The sequence below is a fragment of the Eschrichtius robustus genome, chromosome 10 (genome assembly GCF_028021215.1).
Source record: "Eschrichtius robustus isolate mEscRob2 chromosome 10, mEscRob2.pri, whole genome shotgun sequence".
Lineage (NCBI taxonomy): Eukaryota > Metazoa > Chordata > Mammalia > Artiodactyla > Eschrichtiidae > Eschrichtius > Eschrichtius robustus.
The window spans coordinates 84,782,773-84,801,708 of NC_090833.1; the positions used below are offsets into that span (position 1 = coordinate 84,782,773).

An 18,936-nucleotide genomic window follows, 5' to 3' on the forward strand; every position below is an offset into this window, starting at 1 on the left:
CAGCAGCCGGTGGGCACGGAGTCACCACCTGGGGCCAGGTGCCGCTCTGGGCGCCCCGCATCCATGGCCCCATGACTCTTCACACCAGCTGTGTGAGGGCGCACAATATGATCCCACTGTAGGGGACAGGAAACTGAGGCACAGCTGGCTTTAGAGACTCAAGGTCACGTGGCCTTCTCAAGAGCAAACAGGCAGAGCCCAAGCCCGAGCCCGGCAGGCCTGCCCCAGACACGCAACTCTTCCTTACTGCGTACTTGCCAAAGCGGGATGTGAACCCCAGCAGGACAACGATCCTGTGACCGTACCCGGTGCAAAAGCAAACAAGCACCTGAAGAAGAGGGGACCAGAACATTAAATACCAGCACGCGTCACACAGGTTAAGTGATGTTCTCTGGACACACACACAGAGGTGCGTACTGGGCCATAACATGGAAGTTTCTTACTGTGTCATAATCAACACGGTTTGTCAACCTGCTGGCCGTAACTTGGGGACAGGCTGCTGTCTCATTCCTGAGTAAAGGAGGACAATGACAGCCACGCCGCTCACCCTTCTGTGCCTCTGTTTCCTCTCGGACCTCTCCGTCCGGCCCTCACTCTTTGTCCTGGATGGAGCTTTCTGGAGGAAGGTGTTTCTAGGGGTGCGTGCCTAGCAGTGAAATCTGGCCAAATGATTCTGGTGTTTATTTCAGGAGGTCTGAGCATGGGGAACACTTCCTGGCACAACAGGAAAGAAGTCACAGTGATACTATCTGTACAGTTAATCTCTCGGGGAGAGATCATCAAGAAGAGTGTTTATGGATATTCTGCGTGGGCCAGCGGGGGAATCAGATTCACATAGCTCGCAGGTCCTGCCACTCTCAGAAAAGGTTTGCACACATTCAGTTAAAAAGGCGAAAGATCGCCCTAAGACACAGCGGTCCCACTCTGGGGTATATATTCAAAAGAACACAAAGCAGGATCTTGAAGAGATATCTGCACCCATGTTCACAGCAGCACTATTCCGCACTAGTCAAGAATCGAAGCAACCCAGGTGTCCCTCAACGGATGAATGGATAAAGAAAATGTGGCATACACATACAATGGAATAGAACACGGCCTTTAAAAAGAAAGAATGTCACATGCTACAACACTGGTGAACCTCAAGGACATCATGCTAAGCCAGTCACAGATGGGCAAGTACTGTATGATTCTACTCACAGGCAGTGTCTAAAGCAGATGGAATCATGAAAACATGAAGTAGAAAGGTGGCTGCCAAGGGTGGGGGAGGGGAGGAGGGGGGAGGGGTAGGTGGAGGGGACGGACTAGGGTTTAATGGGCGTAGAGTCTCAGTGTTGTAAGACGAAAAAGTTCCAGACATGTGCAGCACAACAATATGAATATATTTAACACAAACTGAATTGTACACTTCAATTTCCACCTTGCATGGGTATCAAAACCACCTTCCCTCTGAACAACAGTGCTGAAACAGAACAGAAAAAGAAAAGGAAGCACTTAGATGATTACATCCTGATAATCTCGAAAGCCCGATCTCTCCTGGGCAAATCATTTCTACAACAATTATGGCAATCTTACTTGCCCCTTCTCTGCTCATTCCCCTCAGCCCCACCCAAAAAAATCCTTATTAGAGTTTGCAACCCGCCTGAGGGCTTAGGAATTGCTGCAATTTGAAACATCTGTAGATATTTGTCTCCCATGTGACTTTATTCTTCCAAACAAAATACGTTTTAGTTATCTTCCCCCACCTACTTACAGATGCATGGAAAAATACAGTCTCCACGTAAGTAAATGAGAAAAGAACCATAAAATGCCAGCAAGATCTTTATATATGCAGTTTTATATTTACTGAAAATCTTGAATCATTTTCAGGAAAACTAGGAAAACGCTTCTAGCTTTTTTGGGGGGGTTCAATATAAAGGAAAAAAACCCCTGCATTAAACAAAATTATTTTAAAATAATTACATATTGTACTCTAAACAACCCAGTTGACTTTCGCATTTTGGTGCAGAGTGACTTTGGGGGGAGCTGTACTTCCTGGTGTGTGTGACCCGGTCCCCTGGGAAGTCTCAGCAGCAGACAAGGAAGTGCCACCAGAGTTTAACTGGACACTAAGCTCAGAAGATCTTGGAATGGATCACCCACAAACAAATGTATTATAACCATTCTATTCCAGGCAGGAAACAAGTACATTTTATCAAACTATTTCTCCATTAGATTCCTAAGAAAATAACCTCAACATGTCATAGCAAATTTCCAAAGCAATAAATCTACAATAGATTATCATGTTCTGAAAAGCTCAGTAAGACACAAATGACTAAATTTGTTAAAATGCTAACTTTTGAAAAGCTCACTGGAAGTGTGAGGCTCATCACGTTATAAAAAAGAGAAGGTGACCTTTATTGCTGTGTTTATTTGGCTCATTAAAGTAACCAACCTGCTTTGAAGATGTGGGTCCATCTTAAGCCTTGCTAAAGATGACCCTCAAACAATCTGGCCCTTGTCAACCCACTGGCAATCAGGTGCCTGGATAACTTCTTTGTAATGACATTCCTGTTAATGCTCTGGGAGATGAACCTCAAAAAGAAGAATTTAACCTTCGTGACCGGTGAATGACATTAAGAATGAAGGGAAGAATATGAAGTATTCATGAGAGTTTTCTCTTTACCCCTCACCAATTCAAAATCTCCCAAAGCAATGCTACCCAACAGAAACATAATGTCAGTCAGATATGGGAACTTTAAATTCTCTAGCAGTTACATTACATTAAGTAAAAAAGAAACAGGTTAGGCAAAGGGTTGAATAGACATTTCCCCAAAGAAGATACACAAATGGCCAGAAGTACATGAAAGATGCTCAGCGTCATTAGAGAAATGCAAATCAAATGAGAAGGTGCCACTTCACAACACTAGGAAGGCTACAAGAAAAACAAACAAACAAACAAAAGGAAAATAACAAGTACTGCAAGGATGTGGAGAAACTGGAACGCTCAGACCCAGCTGGTGAGAATGTAAAATGGTGTGGTCGCCATGGAAAACAATTTGCCAGCTCCTCAAAAAGCTGAACGGTTATCATATGACCCAGTAATTCTGCTGCTAGGTATATCCCCAAGGGAACACATGTCTACACAAAACTGTCCACAAATGTTCACAGCAGAATTATTCAGAACAGCCAAAAAAGTGGCAACAACCCAAATGTCCATCAAGTGATGAATGGATAAACAAAAAGTGGTCTATCCATATAATGGAATATTATTCAGGCATAAAAAGAAATGAAGTATTGACACACTGAAACACGATATACACCCGTAACAGGCACACCTATACAGAAAAAATAAATTAGTGGTCACTGCGGGCTGGGGGGAGGGCAAAGCGAGGAGCGACTGCTCCACGGGTACACGTTTCTTCTTAGAGGGATGAAAATGTCCTGGAATTAGATAGTGGTGATGGCTGCACAACACTGTGAATATACTAAAAACCACTGACTTGTACGCTTTAAAATGATTAAAGTGGTGACTTTTATGTTGTGTGAATTCATCCCAATTAAATTAGATGAAATTAAATATTAATATTTTATTTAATCTAAATACCTCCGAATTATCATTTCAAGATGTAATCAACATAACTATTAATGAGATACTTTACTTTTTTTTTTTTTTCCCACACCAAGCCTTTGAAATCTAGCACATTTCACACTTACAGCACATCTCAACTGGGACATTTCAGAGCTCAGCAGCCACCTGCTAGAGAGAGAGCATAGCCCCTGAGCAATAAGAAGAGAGGGCAGGAGAGTGCCAGTTAGTTATTATTTATTTACGACATCCCGATAGGATTACACACTCACACTGGCACCGATTCACAGCAACAACAGACAAGTTGTCATCCAAACACTTCATACCCACGGTGCCTGTGGGCCAAACGCTGGCCCACTGAACATACGTGGTTTCTCAGAGAAACCACAGCACAAACGGTGAGGCAACACGTCCAGTCCACAAAACCCTACAGCTGACATAAGTCACTGCTGTGATTTAAAATATCACATGCAGAAATGTGAACACTGGCGGAATATTTGATATTAAGAAATTATTTGGAGTTTGGGGGTCGTGCAGTTACGACAAAGGACGATCCCACCTTTTAGAGATACGTACTGAAATATGAATGATCAAAACGGCATGAATTATAATCACTGAAGCTTGATGTTGGACACTGGGGATCCATTAGATCATTCTGTCTACTTTTTCATGTTTAAACTTTTCTACAGTTAGTCTACACACACAGACACACTAATCTTGTGACACTGCCAATAATTAAAACAGAAAAAGCAAAGTTAAAAACAAATCCTTTTTTAAATCTTAACTACAAGGCTGATTTTAGTGGGAAAAAAAGGTGAGTTAGATGATAGTGAGGTTAACTTTTTTTTTTTTTGGCCGTGCCACACAGCTTGCAAGATCTTACCTAGTCCCTCGACCAGGGATCGAACCCAGGCCATGGCAGTGAAAGCACTGAGTCCTAACCACTGGACCGCCAGGGAATCCCCAAACTTTTGTTTTCTGAAGGGAATTTTGGGAGGCTCAAGACCTTTTAGAGGCGCGGATCCTTCCCATGTGTTACTTCTCACTTACACAGTTGGCCCTCTGTAACCACGATTTCACACCCGCCGTCGGTTGAAGCCACGGACACAAGGGCGGGCTGCACTCCACCAGTCATACGTGCGGCCTGAGCATCACGGAGGCTGGCAGCCACGGGGTGTCCGGGAACCGATCTCCCGAGGCTACCCAGGGACGACTCCAATTTCACTCCCCAAACTGAGCAGTTGTCTTATCACAGTATATACAGGTCCGTCAACAATTTATCAGCTATAAGGGCTTTTGAGGCTCATTAAGGGATAAAAGGGAGGAGCAAGAAAGAGAGAAATAAATAGAGAGATTGAGAGCATCAGAAAAAAGATGGGGGAGAGTGGTGATTTTCTTGAAGAAAATAAAAAGACTTGAAAGGAGACGGAAGGTTCTGTGGATTCTGATTCCAGGTCTGCTCAAGCTGCCCACCGTGCGGACGAGAACGAGGCCGACAGGGAGGTAGCCTTGGACCAAGACTGGTTCACACCCATGCCCAGCTCCCCAGGAAGGGGCACAATGGTTAAAGGAGGGAGGACAGACGGAGGGAGAGGGGAGGAAGGGAGGGTAGGGAATAGAAGATGAAGGGAGGGAAGGAGGCAGAGGAGAAAGGGGAAGAGGAGAGGAGGGGAGGGGGAGGGGAGGAGGAGGGGAGGGGAGGGGAGGGGGAGAGGAGGAGGAGGGGAGGGGAGGGGGGAGGGAGAAGGGAAGGGGGGAGGGAGAAGGGAAGGGGAGGGGAGGGGGAGGGGAGGGGGAGGGGAGAAGAGGGGAGGGGAGGAGGAGGGGAGGAGAGGGGGAGGGGAGGGGGAAGGGAGGGGAGGGGAGGGGAGGGGGAGGAAGAGGGGAGGGGAGGGGAGGGGAGGAGGAGGGGAGGGGAGGGGAGGGGGAGGAAGAGGGGAGGGGAGGGGAGGGGAGGAGGAGGGGAGGGGAGGGGAGGAGGAGGGGAGGGGAGGGGAGGGGAGGGGGAGGGAGGGGAGAGGAGGGGAGGGGAGGGGGAGAGGAGGGGAGGGGAGTGGGGGGGGGAGTGGAGGGGAGGGGAGGTGGGGGGGAGGAGGGGAGGGGAGGGGAGGGGGAGAGCCCAGCCCAGCCTCTAGCCCACCGTGACCTGGGTCACAGAGAACTGCCAGGAGGACCCAAACAGGGCAGGCAGTGGGAACCCCAGATGGTTCTTTGCTGACTCTCTAACAGCTGGCTCTCAGGCAGAATGGCCTCGTTCTCAGCGCGCAGACCCTGATGGTCTGTCATCAGCTGCCAGGGGACTTGGGGCCCTTCCCCTGGAGCAGCCCACTTGGGGTGCCCCTCCTCGGCACCACGCCCCAGCCCTCACCAGGACAGGCACAGCTGGAAAGCTGCCCACACAGGGGCTGGAGCTGGAAAATCTTCATCCCTGCTTTCGGAGGAAGAAAAGCACTGATGGCAGCACGTACAGCCTCAGCAATCCAAACGCTCCCTGGCTGTCCTTCAACCGGCCTGGAAGCGCCCCTGCCGCTGGCAGCGTGGGGTCCAGCCTCCTTCCAACCCACCCATCACAAAGGCCGCAGGAGGAGCTGGGCTGAGCCCCTTCCGTGGGCGCCAGTTTTCCTGTTCCCAAATGGGAATCCCAACAACTCGCCCTCCCTTGTGGGAGAGGCCACAGTTTGGGAAGTTCCGACTTTCCACAAACAGGGTGTACACAGACACTTGGGGACTAAGGAGAAAACTGAACTAAGTGTACGGATCCAGGGCTGCAGCCAGCGCTCCTAACACATCCCACACTGTTTTAAACACGAAACCACAGATCTCACTCATCAACACCAAAGGGAAATACATGAAAAGACGGCTAGGTCAAATTCCCTTTTTGTATTTCACATCAAACGCCTGTCCCGCAGTGCTGGGTTAGAAGAGCAGAGGGTCGGGGAACTGTGAGGAGGGGAGAACCAGACAAAAGCCACCCGGGGGCGCCCCTCGCTCCCGAGGAGCAAGGAAATGCTGATGGAAAGGCTCTTTCCTGTAGGAAGAAGCCGAGCGGAGAGCGAGCACCTTTGCAGGGCTTGTTTCCCTTCCTGTGGACACAGGAGAGCGGAGCACAGAAAACACACACCCGCCTGCTCAACCCAGACGGTCAGGGGCAATTCACAGACGGGAAGGCAAGATACCGCCCTCCCCGTGGAGTTAACCCAGGATGTACTGTGACATCTAATTGGGTCTTGAATCAAGTAAGCTTCTCCCTTAGCTTCTCCTGACGTCCAGCACCAACCACAACAGACCCCAGGTGCGTTCCCTGCAAAGCAGGGACGGCCCAGAAAATGTGTTTTGCTGCTTCTCCTAACAAACACTCTTTTTTCTTTTTAATGTTGGGGGGTAAATTACTTGAGTTTAATCACAAAGCTGTCTTTGAAGCTACATTCAAGCAGCAAACTAGAGTATTTACAACCTGAAAAGACTGAGAGTCTTCTGAAACACTTTTTCTCAGGAAACAGATTTTTGGTGGATTGCTTTCACCTGCTTCCCCTTTCTGCCTCTATACAGACCTGTCCCTCACCCCAACCCATCCCACCTGCCACCCAGGCCTGTCCACTCTTCCTCCTGGCCGTCTCTCGAATATGCTCACTTTACAGAATTCATTCCATTCCTACCTCAATTCAGCTCAGCAACATGTTTGATTCAGATATTTCAAGAGCTGCCTGAGTGGTCTGCCTCCTCTCTGCCCCGCTCCCTACCCTAAGCACGCTCCCCAGGGGCCCGGGCCTGCCTTTTAAGCCCCCAGATCTGATCTGACAGCCTTGATCTACAGCTTGAACCCTGTGATGGTTCCCCTGTCCTCGAACTCAAGTCCAAACCCCCTAGTGACTTAAAAAAGATCCTCTTCTTAGGGCCCCTGCACCCCTCTCTACTCTGCGTCCAACCCCACTCTCTCTACGCCCAGCCACGAGGTGCTGTCCCCGCACCTCGGGAGGGACACATTCACCTGTCACTTCCAGGTGACACGTGAGACGGCTCTCCTCACACGGCGACTCACACAGCGTGCAGACACCCCGCTCCACCTGCCTGGTGGAAGATGCACTAGGCGTCTGAGGCATGCAGCTCTTACTTACTGTGCCCTCCTGAATGGCAAAGGCTAATGCACGTTCTTCAGATTCGTTCCCAGCAGGATTTAGATTCAGATCAGAGGTATTGACTTGCGACTGGAACGCTGAACAGGGTGAGGGGGCTGGAGGTGCGGAATGCAGCAAGGCAAGGGGACCCTGGCTCTGAGCTAGAGGTGCAGCAGCCGCCTCCTGTCCAGCTCTAGGTCGGGCACAGGGAGCGCGCCTTTGGGGCCAGTCCTGCCTGGTGCCCCAGGAGCCGTCCCTGGCCCGGGGCTGCTCCTCCAGACCCTCCCACCTTTCTATAGTCACCTGCTTCCCTGTACTAAATCCTTTCTGCTTAAAAATCGACCCCGATAGACCTATTAACTCGTCTTTCTGCTGCATTCGACGGGAAGTGCACAGACAAAGGGCCCGGCCTGTTCCACCACAGGGTTCAAGGCCAGCACCTGACAGAATAAATACTGAACAGATGGATAGAAATGGACATGGAGAATTTACGGCAATAAAAACAGAAAAGCTATTTTAGAACCCTTGATTCTTCAGTCAAGCACAGGGGTAAAAGGTGATAAAAATCAAAAAAAATACTTTTATCTGCACAAGTCTACTCTGATTCCCTAAGAAAACCCACTGTCTGGAAGAAAATCATCACTGTTCCCAGCTACGGAAGAAAGGCTGGCCCAGAAAGAAGAAACTGGAACACTCAGAACTGCGTCCTGCTGTTTGAAAATTCAGGGTGGTGAGGCCAAAGGGATGGAAAGAACCAGTAGCCCGGGCCCAGCCCTGCCCCCGCCGGCCACTCTGCAGGCGCCCGAGCCGGGTTACCTCTCAGGGGGTCAGTCCTCGCCTCCATCTCAGAGGTGACAGTGCCTGTCTCCCAGGCTGGCACGTTGAGAAATGACATGTGTGAAAGCATCCTGGGAACTCTAAAGCAGGACAAATGGCCAGAGTTCTTAATGCTCGTCGTTTCCTTTGCAAGAGGCAGAATCTTACAGAGGAAGTCACTCATAGAAACCAGCGCTGCTGCGACCGAGGGAAGCAGCCCCAGCCCAGGTCCAAACACCGCACAGGAGCCAGGAGGCACACACCTGGGGTTCTCCTGGCCCCAACACCACCCCCCCCCACTACCCGTCACTCACAACAGGAAAGCCCCAGAAACGTAGGATATTTTCCCGCCACTCACCTCAAATAATGCCTTCCAGAGCCCCTTCGTGCCCCACGTCACCGTGCAAGAGAGGACAAACCGGCAGCTGATAGGCCACCTCGATGGGGGCGCAGGTCACACAGGTGAGTGACAGCAGGGGGCCGAGGCAAGTGGAATGGGGGCGTCCTCCCTCCACCTTCCCAGCTGCCTCTTCTATTTAAGATTTCCTCTTCCTGGACACAAAACAGTTAACGTGTCGCCAGCGTCCCCTCTTCCACCCTCCCGCTTTACCATCTTTCTTCTTTTAGGTCAGGAACAACACAGGAACCGTATTTCCACCACAAATGAAATGTTACTCAAACGATTTTCTTTGCACTACTCAGTGTTAATTTACATATTTTAACAAATAAGTGAAACGTCTCAATATGCCAAAGCAGACAAATGGCTGCAAGAAACCAGCCTAGAAAGAATGTCCCAAACAAAACTATGGCAAATGAAGCTATTTCTGACTCTCACTTCTGGCAAGTGAAAATGAACACAACAGCAGGACGTTCAGCCTTCCCTGGACAAAGTGCTACTTAGTAATTCAGGGTCTCCCAGACTTCTCCCCCGACCATCTCAAATATTAGGTAATCAGTCCCTCAAATGCATTTAGGGCCACCACGTGGCTACAGGGCAGCAACTAGTCAGGAGGCTACCCAAGATCTTGGTAAGTCTTCAGACCCACAAACATTAACTGGCATTCTGCCAAGAGTAAAAGAATGAATTCAACCACTCTGTGCCATCCCCAGGAGTCGAAGTAGACCTGTACAAGAGACTCTCCATTAGCTTTTGCCAAAACTAACTATAACCTGGGGCTCTGTTTCCACTGAGGACCCTTAAAAACCTGTTTTATAGGTATACACCTATACGCCGGTACAAAGAAAATAGTATTTCACTGGGTGCCGATGTGAGGATTATTTGTACCCACACAAATGCGGTGGTTTAAAAATATCCCCTCAAGTTCTTGACACTGCTCCCCAAAATGGAGTCTAATTCCCGCCCCTTTCATCTGGTCTGGCCTTAGTGACCTGCTTCTAACTAATGCACAGGAAGTGACCCTGCAGACTTCAGGCCCAGCCAGTGAAAGGTATACGGGGTTGAATACTGTAGCCCCAAATTCAAGTCCACCCAGAACCTGTGAATGAACCTGTTAACAACCTCATTTAGAAACAGGGTCTGTGCAGATGTAAGTTGTAGTGAAGTCAGGGGGGTGGGCCCCGAATCAGCATGACTAAAGAGAAGAGGTGAAGGTACAGAGACACAGAGGGAAGACAGAGGCAGAGACTGGAGTGATGCACCTGCAGGTGAAGGAATGTCAGAAACCGCCAGCAAACACCAGAATCTACTACAAGAGCCAAGGAAGGGTCCTCCCCTAGAGCCTTTGAGGGAGCATGGCCCTGCTGACACCCTGATTGTGGACTTGCAGCCTCCAGAACCATGAAAAATCAAGCTTTTCGTTTTAAGCCATCCAGTTTGTGGTATTTGTCCTGGCAGCCCTGGGAAACTCCTGTAAAAGATGACAGCTTCCTCCTGAATTGCTCGCTCCCTCTCCCTCTGTTGGTATCATCACCCTGGGAACCCAGCCTCCATGCTTCGAGGAAGCCGCCAGCCACATGGAAAAGCCACGTGTAGGGTCCCTGACTGCCAGACACACGAGTGAGGGAACCTTCAGGCAACTCCGCCCCAAGCCTTCAAAGCACCCCAGGGACTTCCCTGGTGGCACAGTGGATAAGACTCCAGGCTCCCAATGCAGGGGGCCCGGGTTCGATCCCTGGTCAGGGAACTAGATCCCACATGCATGTCGCAACTAAGAGACTGCATGCCACAACTAAGGAGCCCGCCTTCCGCAACTAAGACCTGGTGCAACCAAATAAAATAAATAAATATTTTTTTAAAAAAAAGGGCACCCCAGATGGTGGAGTGTGGAGTAGAGACAAGTTGTTCCCTCTGGGCCCTCCCAAAGTGCAGACTGTGAGCAAAATAAATGTCTGTCATGGTTTTAAACCACTGTGTTTGGGGGCAATTTGTTATCCAATAATAAATAACAGGACAACACATATATGTATAATCCTGTTCACTTGACTCAAACGCAGATCTTCACATTCAAAACATGGTCCCCTACGCCAATTTGATGTCAAGGCAGTCTACAAAAGTTCCCTTCAGCAAACATTTATGAAGAATCCTCTTATCTGGAATTATACCCTTGCCTTCCTACCTAAGGGAGGGTCACCCCAATACCCCTAAGATAACAATGCAGAGTAAGCCAAGAGTTTCTGGGTCTTTTTAAATGACATGCAAAAACTAGGTGTGTTCAAACACGTTTATCATTTAAAGAACCCACTTTATCTACAATCTTCATGGCACACTACATTTATAAAAGCTTGAATGCAACCATCATTTATAAAAGCTTGAGTGTAATGTGTATTTTTTAAAAGGGGGTGGAAGGTTCCCAGTGGTTAATCTCTGAGTGATGGAATTACAGGTGATTTTGATTTTCTTTTTATATTTTCAAAATTGTCTACAACAACAATATTTTGATAATTAAGAAAAAGACAACTTTTTGACATTTACTTAATCCTGACTCACACACAATCATTTTTTGTGTTAAAACAAAGCTGAATATCCCTACTTATATATAACTCAGGAAATGAGTTTCCACCCAGTCAACTTGCATAATAGCATTTATGCCAACGGTCTCAACCACATCTATTTATGCAACAGACAGGAATGCAGAAAAGAAAGAAAATGAAAATGACAGTCCAATCTCCAAGAATCATCTGAAGTCTCATTTGAAGTGTTTACCATCAAGCGGTCAGTCTGTGAGATTTGGTTCAAATTATCAAGACAGAGGGCTTCCCTGGTAGCGCAGTGGTTGAGAGTCTGCCTGCCAATGCAGGGGACACGGGTTCGAGCCCTGGTCTGGGAAGATCCCACATGCCGCGGAGCAACTAGGCCCGTGAGCCACAACTACTGAGCCTGCACGTCTGGAGCCTGTGCTCTGCAACAAGAGAGGCTGCGATAGTGAGAGGCCCGCGCACCGCGATGAAGAGTGGCCCCCACTTGCTGTAGCTAGAGAAAGCCCTCGCACAGAAACGAAGACCCAACACAGCCAAAAATAAAAATATAAAAATAAATAAATTAATTAAAAAAAAAAAAAAATTATCAAGACAGAGAACCTGACTGATCAGCCGCTGCCCTGGCAATGGGTGCACTTCACTGTGCCAGGCTTCTCCCTGCATCCAATGGGCTGTGGCTGGTGAAAAAGGAACAGGCCAGGAAGGTGCCAAAGGAAAAAGACAACAACAGCAGGACCACATTTGGTGAGCAAGGTGGAAAGAGCTAATAAAAATGTAATAATATATATGTACAACTTCTGTTCCAGCAATTCAACTTTTAAGTTTATCCCTAAAACTCCTGTGACCATGACTCACAATGACAAATTTTCTTATAATACAGTGTAAACATTCACACATATATTTTTATATATAAGCTGACACAATGGTTTGACCAAACAATACAAAATGATATAACAGTACTCTAATATTTTAAATGTTTCCAATGTGGGTCATAACCTAATAAATTATTATTCACGGCTCATTAATGGGTCCCAAACTATAGTCAGAAAAATACTGCAAGCTTGTTGAAACTCACAGGTGCTGAGGGAGCCCGGTAGAAGCAGCTCATTCTCTGCAACAGCCAGACCCTAGAAACAACTTACGGTCCCATAGCAGGGGTGGGTAAACTGTGCTATATTTATGCAAAGAAATAGGGCACGGCAGTGAGAATGAATAAACTAGATCTATATACCAACAGAGACCTCAAAAACAACGTTCACTGTAAAAAGCAAGTTAAGAGTGTTAGAGCAACCAAACATACAGTAAGAACTCCCCCAAAAAAAAAAAAAAATGCATTGCTTTAGATGCATGTAGTAAAAGTTCAGAAAGAGAAACTACAATCATTAAAATTCACAGTAGTGGCTTTGAGCAGGAGGGAAAGAGGGAAGGAACTGACAGGGAAGACACAGGGGACCACAACTTTATGTTTTTGTTTTAAATAATTCCTGAGTGAGGAGCACAGAGGTATTAACTTACTATTCTTCTGACCTTTCTGCACATCCAGCTATTTCATAATGAAACTGTTCTAGGTCTCATGACATCACTGTAGCGCAGCTGTTGAGAAGCTCACGTGATGTTTCCCACTTGCTACCCATTCTCGGTGACATCTGAAGGGGAGTCTGAGCAAGTTGGTCTCGGTACTGACGACCCTGAGACACACCTATGTCCCACATCTGGGTGGATGGCACTCTCAGGGGAACAGCAGTGAGCAGTACATCTGCAGCCTGGCACATCTAAAAACTTCCAAAGATTCCAGTAAACGTGGGTAAAGATGAAAAATGAATCTTAGGGAAAAAAAGCAACTACTTTGTAACAGTACTGCCAATTTCTTTTTAAAGAACTATATCTATTTATAATGCCCTCTACTTTTAAAATCATTTCATTGAGGAAGGGTCAAAAAAAATGAAAATAAAAACCTGAGAACACAATTTTATTTTTAAAAGTATAATACCATGAAACATCCCATCTCCATCAGCAGTCTCTCTGGATTAGCTATCTGCACCATGATGATCTTGTGCCTGTGCACACACTGCAAGTGCATACAATTTTTTGAAAATTCTATACTTCTGAGGCCCAACATTCAGAGATTCTGACCTAGTGTATTTTATTTATCAGTATATATATTGATTCTTTATTTTATTTCATTTATTTATTTATTTACTTATTTTGGCCAAACCACACGGCTTGTGGGATCCTAGTTCCCCGACCAGGGATTGAACCCATGCCCCCCACAGTGGAAGCACGGAGTCCTAAACACTGGACTGCCAGGGAATTCCTGACCTAGTGTATTTTAAAACTCTGTATCTCTTGGGTAAGCTCCCAGGTGATGGCTCCCGGGCAGCCAGGCGAAGAGCGATTGCTCTGAAACAACTTCTGTAACCAGTAAGTTCAAAACCCCAAGGTGAGGCATACACACCAGCCAATTTCATAAGCTGAACTGATGATTCTGCACCACTGAACTCTGGCAAGCAACAGAGGCTTTGATGGGGAGCACAGCCACCCGATGAGGTGACCTCATCTTCCATCACCCAATTCTGAACCCTACAGAGAAAAGGAAAAGGCACCAGAGAAGCAAAGGAGACCCAGCCTTGGCCCAACTGCTCCTCCACGGAACATGACTGTTAACTCAGAGGCCAAAAATCAGGGGTTTTACATGAGTTTTGTCTCTATGATCCAAACCTGTGCTGTCTACTATTTGGCTATTTAATTTTTTCCTTTCAGTTTTATTGAGATATAATTGGCATACAGCACTGTGTAAGTTTAAGGTGTAGAGCATAATAATCTGACTTATATACATCATGAAATGATTATCAAATAAGTTTAGTGAACATCGTCTCATAGATATAAAATTAAAGAAACAAAAAAATTTTTCTTCCTTGTGATGAGAACTCTTTAGGATTTACCCTCTTAACAACTTTCATACATAACATACAGCAGTGTGAATTATATTTATCATGGTGTACCTTACACCCCAGTACTTATTTACCTTGTAACTGGAAGTTTGTACCTTTTGACCGCCTTCATCCAATTCTGCCTCCCCCCACCTCCGGCCCCGCCTCTGGTAATCACAAATCTAATCTCTTTTTCTATTATTTTGTTTGTTTTTGAGGTATACTTGACCTACAACACTATGTAAGTTCCTGTTACACAACACAGTGACTCAATATCTCTATACATTTCAAAATGATCACCACAGTAAGTCTAGCTACCATCTGCCATCATACAAAGATATTACACAGTTATTCACCCTATTCCCTACACTTAATGCCTGTGACTCATTTATTTTACAACTGGAAGTCTGCACCTCTTCATCTCCGTTACCTATTTCTTTCCTCCCCCCATCCACCTCCCCTCTCCCCTCTGGCAACCAACCATCTGTTTGTTCTTTGTATCTATAAGTCTGTTTCTGTTTTGTTGTTTGTTCATTTGTTTTGTTTTTTAGATTCCACATATAAGAGAAATCATACAGGATTTGTCTTTCTCTCTCTTATTTCACTTAACATAATACTCTCTAGGTCCATCCAAGCTTTTGCAAACGGCAAGACTTCATTCTTTTTTACGGCTGAATAGTATTCCACTGTATGTATACACCACATCTTCATTATCCATTCATCTACTGATGGGCACTTAGGTTGCTTCCATATCTTGGCTATTGTGAATAATGCTGCAATGAACACAGGGGTGCATATATCTTTTTAAATCAGTGTTTTTGTTTTCTTAGGATAAACACCCAGGAGTGGAACTGCTGGATCATATGGTAGTTCTATTTTTAATTTTTTTGAGGAACCTCCATACTGTTCTCCATAGTGGCTGCACCAATTTACATTCCCACCAACAGCGCAGGAGGGTTCTCTTTTCTCCACATCCTTGCCAACACTTGTTATTTGTTGTCTTACTGATAATAGCCATTTTGACAGGTGTGAGGTGATATTTCACTGTGGTTTTGATTTCCATTTCCCTGACGATTAGTGATGTTGAGCACCTTTTCATGTGCCTGTTGGCCATCTGTATGTCTTCCTTGAAAAAAAAAGTCTATTCAGATCCTCTGCCCATTTTTTAATCGGGTTCTTTGTTTTTCTGATGTTGAGTTGTATGAGTTCTCTGCGTATTTTAGATACTAACACCTATCAGATACATAGTTTGCAAATATCTCTTCCCATTCATCTGGCAGCCTTTGGTCTTGTTGATAATTTCCTTTGCTGTGCAAAAGCTTTTTCAGTTTGAGACAGCCCCATTTGTTTATTTTTGCTTTTGGTCTGTCTCTACTGTCCAAACCTGTGCTGTCCAATATCTGGCTATTTAATTTTAAATTAGTTAAAATTAAATAAAACTGAAAATTCAGTTCCTTAGTCCCACTAGCCACATTTTAGGTATTCAACAGCTACACGGGGCCAGCGGCTACCGTACCACAGAACAAAAAAAAGGAACATTTCCACCGTCACGGGGAATTCTGTTAGACAGTGTTGACCCGAACGAAGCATGAATTTCATTACCACACTGTCCCTGATAGGTTCGGCTTTCAAGCTTCTACCCAGCCCCCCACTTGGGGACTTTTATACCCATGCAGAGTAGCAATGCCAGCCTGAGGTGAGGATGCTGGCCGAGGCTGGAACTCCCTAGGTCACGTGAGATTTGCACCCATACATGCCAGCAAGCCAGCTCCTCCCACAGCTGAGAATCACAATTAGTCCACCAGTAGGGTCTTTAAAATTCTGAAAAAGAGCCTCATTGCAATTCAAAGCATGAGTGCTAACTTCCTAAGATTAAAAGAAATAGATAACACAGAGTCATGTACTGGGGTGACGGACCAGCCCAACTTCTCTTGAGGACTTCCCAGCCAGATTGAAACAATCAGGTATTTTTTGCCTCAGAGTTTGGAACTGGGGACAAAGGAGAGCTAGCGGGAATACAGTAGTCTTTCAAAGCAAGGAGACAGAAAAGTGATCCCATCGCCCGGCTTTAACAGCTACCAACTGAGGCCAACCTGGTTTCTTCTGTGGCCACACCCAGGCCCCCTGCGTGATTTAGGTGATGGAGAGCTCTGGAGAGGCCCCCTGCGGCCCAGAGAAGCGGGGTCTGCACAGAGCAGAAGGAGGCCAGGGGCAGAGATGGAGGCCCCGCTGGCGGCCATCCAGGGTCTAGGTCACATCCTAGGTGACAGTTACGAACTCCCTTTGGACCTCAGATCCCTCCCTGTACAATGAGCACCAACTTCATGAGGCTGCTGAGAGGAAGACAGGAGACAATCCCTGTGTAATGCTGAACGTAACCCTGGCTCGGCAGAGATCTGAAAAACATGCGCTCTGGTCGCTGGTGTGACAGCCGTTGTTGGTGCTCTTTCCACGGCTCAACTGCGCTGTTCGCGCTTGGCTCTAACAGACACCCCAGCCCCTCCTGCATCTCTTCTGAAAGCCAGGACCATCTGGTCCCGTGGTTTTAATTTAGAAGAAACAAGAAGAGTTCAAACCAAATAATAATCATAATCATATTATCACTCCAGACGCTGTGGTTTACTACTACCTCTACCCCTACGCTATCACCATTACTACCACGACGACTAGTTGCAATAATACTAGCTACCGCGTTTCGGGCCCCTGCTCCATGTCAGGCACTGTGAAAAACCCTTCATAAATATTACACTGAATCATTGCAGCCACCCTGCAAAAGGGCTTCTGTCGTTATTTCCACCTGGCGGCTGAGAAAACAGGTCCGGAGAACTTAACTGACCTCCCTGAAATCACGCAGTTAAGGAAAACAAGAATTCGAACCCAGGGCTGCCTGGCCGGAAGCGCCATGCCATTCACCGCCGCCCCAAGCTACGGCAAAAAATCCTCCTGGAGCTAAGAAACGAGCCCCCACTCCCAAAGTGAAAAGACCTTTATATCACATCTCCTAAAAGCTTCCAACTCCAAATGAAAGGACTCTCACCCTTTCCCAGCGGCTGTATGACTCTCTCTCCAACGTGTACTTTACCTTCTGTACTGGGGCTCCTCGACTTTCAATATCCACTGTTAGATGTTTGCTGTGACTGCAAGAGCCTCCCTCCCCTTGGATGCTCAAACGGTTCCTGAACTTGGGGGTGGGGCAGGAGTGCTAAGATCCCGCATTATGTCCCCTTTTTTAAAAAGAAGCCGTAAAACTGAAGCATTCAGAACCGAGGTGTTAACAGTCACCTGGTTTCTGGCTGGGAGATGTTCCCTCTCATTTCCTCCTATAGAGGCAGATGTTTTTAGGAAACAGTCAGTCAATCACATTTCAAAGAATTCCAAGTCTGAAGTCTTATCCCCACAAAAGCTTACACTCAATAAACCAGCATTTCTGTATCTAGGGCTTGCCTGTGGTGAAGCTTCATTGACTGTGTTACTATGAATTCGCTAGAACAAATGGTTCTGTGCAGCGCAGTCTCTGAGGACTCTGCCCATACAATACGGGAAGCACGGCTGTCTGCAACCTGTTTTACAGGACTCTGGAGCCCCTCGGCGTACCAAGGCCAAGGCAGAAGGTCCCATGAGCAGAAATTACCCTGCAATCGCTTTTCCTTCTCCCCACCCCAAACAGGCACCCACACTTTGTGCAATGCACAAAAATATCCAGGAGCTTGGAGGAGTATGAAAAGAGAGATTAGTCATTCTCAGAATTTTGGATTTCATGAGCCAGTAAAATTTCAGAGGCATTTGGGAGACTGATGAAGTTAAGAAAACAAGGACAGTTAAAAGCAATAAGCAAACACCACATGCAGACACGAACAGCCCTTCTATCTTCTATCACTACCATTTCAAAAAAAAAAAAAAGTTAAAAACAAAACGTAGAAGGCCAGAGACTCAGAGTATCAATAAAAGACAATTCTTCCTACAGAAAAAAAGAGTCAAATTTTCAGGTAATGACACACATACACACAGGGGTGGAGAGGCAGGCAGACAGGTACACAAAACTTCCTCCTTTTTCCTCCCTCCCTGTAGATGGGAAAACCTTGCTCTGGCTGGTCCCAGACCTCAGCACGTACGGTCCTTCCCACCTTGCCCTGTCCGGCCCAGGCCCAATGGGGCAAGGCTGCTGGTCTCTGCTGGGTCCCCTTTCCCAGCCCAACACTCCCCAGGTCCCATCACAGGCCTCCTTCCTAACTGGGCAGAGGGCCAGGGTGCCAGAGACCTTCTCGGCACGTCCTGCAAATCCCAGATGGAGTTTCTGCCAACTCCATCCCTTGAGAATAAACTCTGCCGCCTCCCAAAGCGTGCTTCAGGAGGTTAAGCATGTGTACACACTGTGAGAAATGGCAAGGTCCCATTCTATTCAGTTAAAGGGGATTTCAGGAGCACAGATAGTGTCACCCACACATGAGAAAAAGGGAGAACTTTCCTATAGGAAAGCACTTTATTATAAAGTTATAGGGAGCACTTTCCTATAACAGCATTAAAACTGGAACAATTCCCAAAGGAGAAATACACATTTGTGACTATGAGAAAG

The 18,936-nt window shown here is 46.8% G+C and overlaps 1 protein-coding gene across 2 annotated transcripts in view; it reads right to left on the bottom strand.

Annotated features, from left to right (window-relative positions):
• Window positions 1-18,936, bottom strand: part of GOLM1 (golgi membrane protein 1) — a 57,415-nt gene that overhangs the window by 24,848 nt on the left and 13,631 nt on the right. The gene's annotated exons all lie outside the window — the stretch shown is intronic.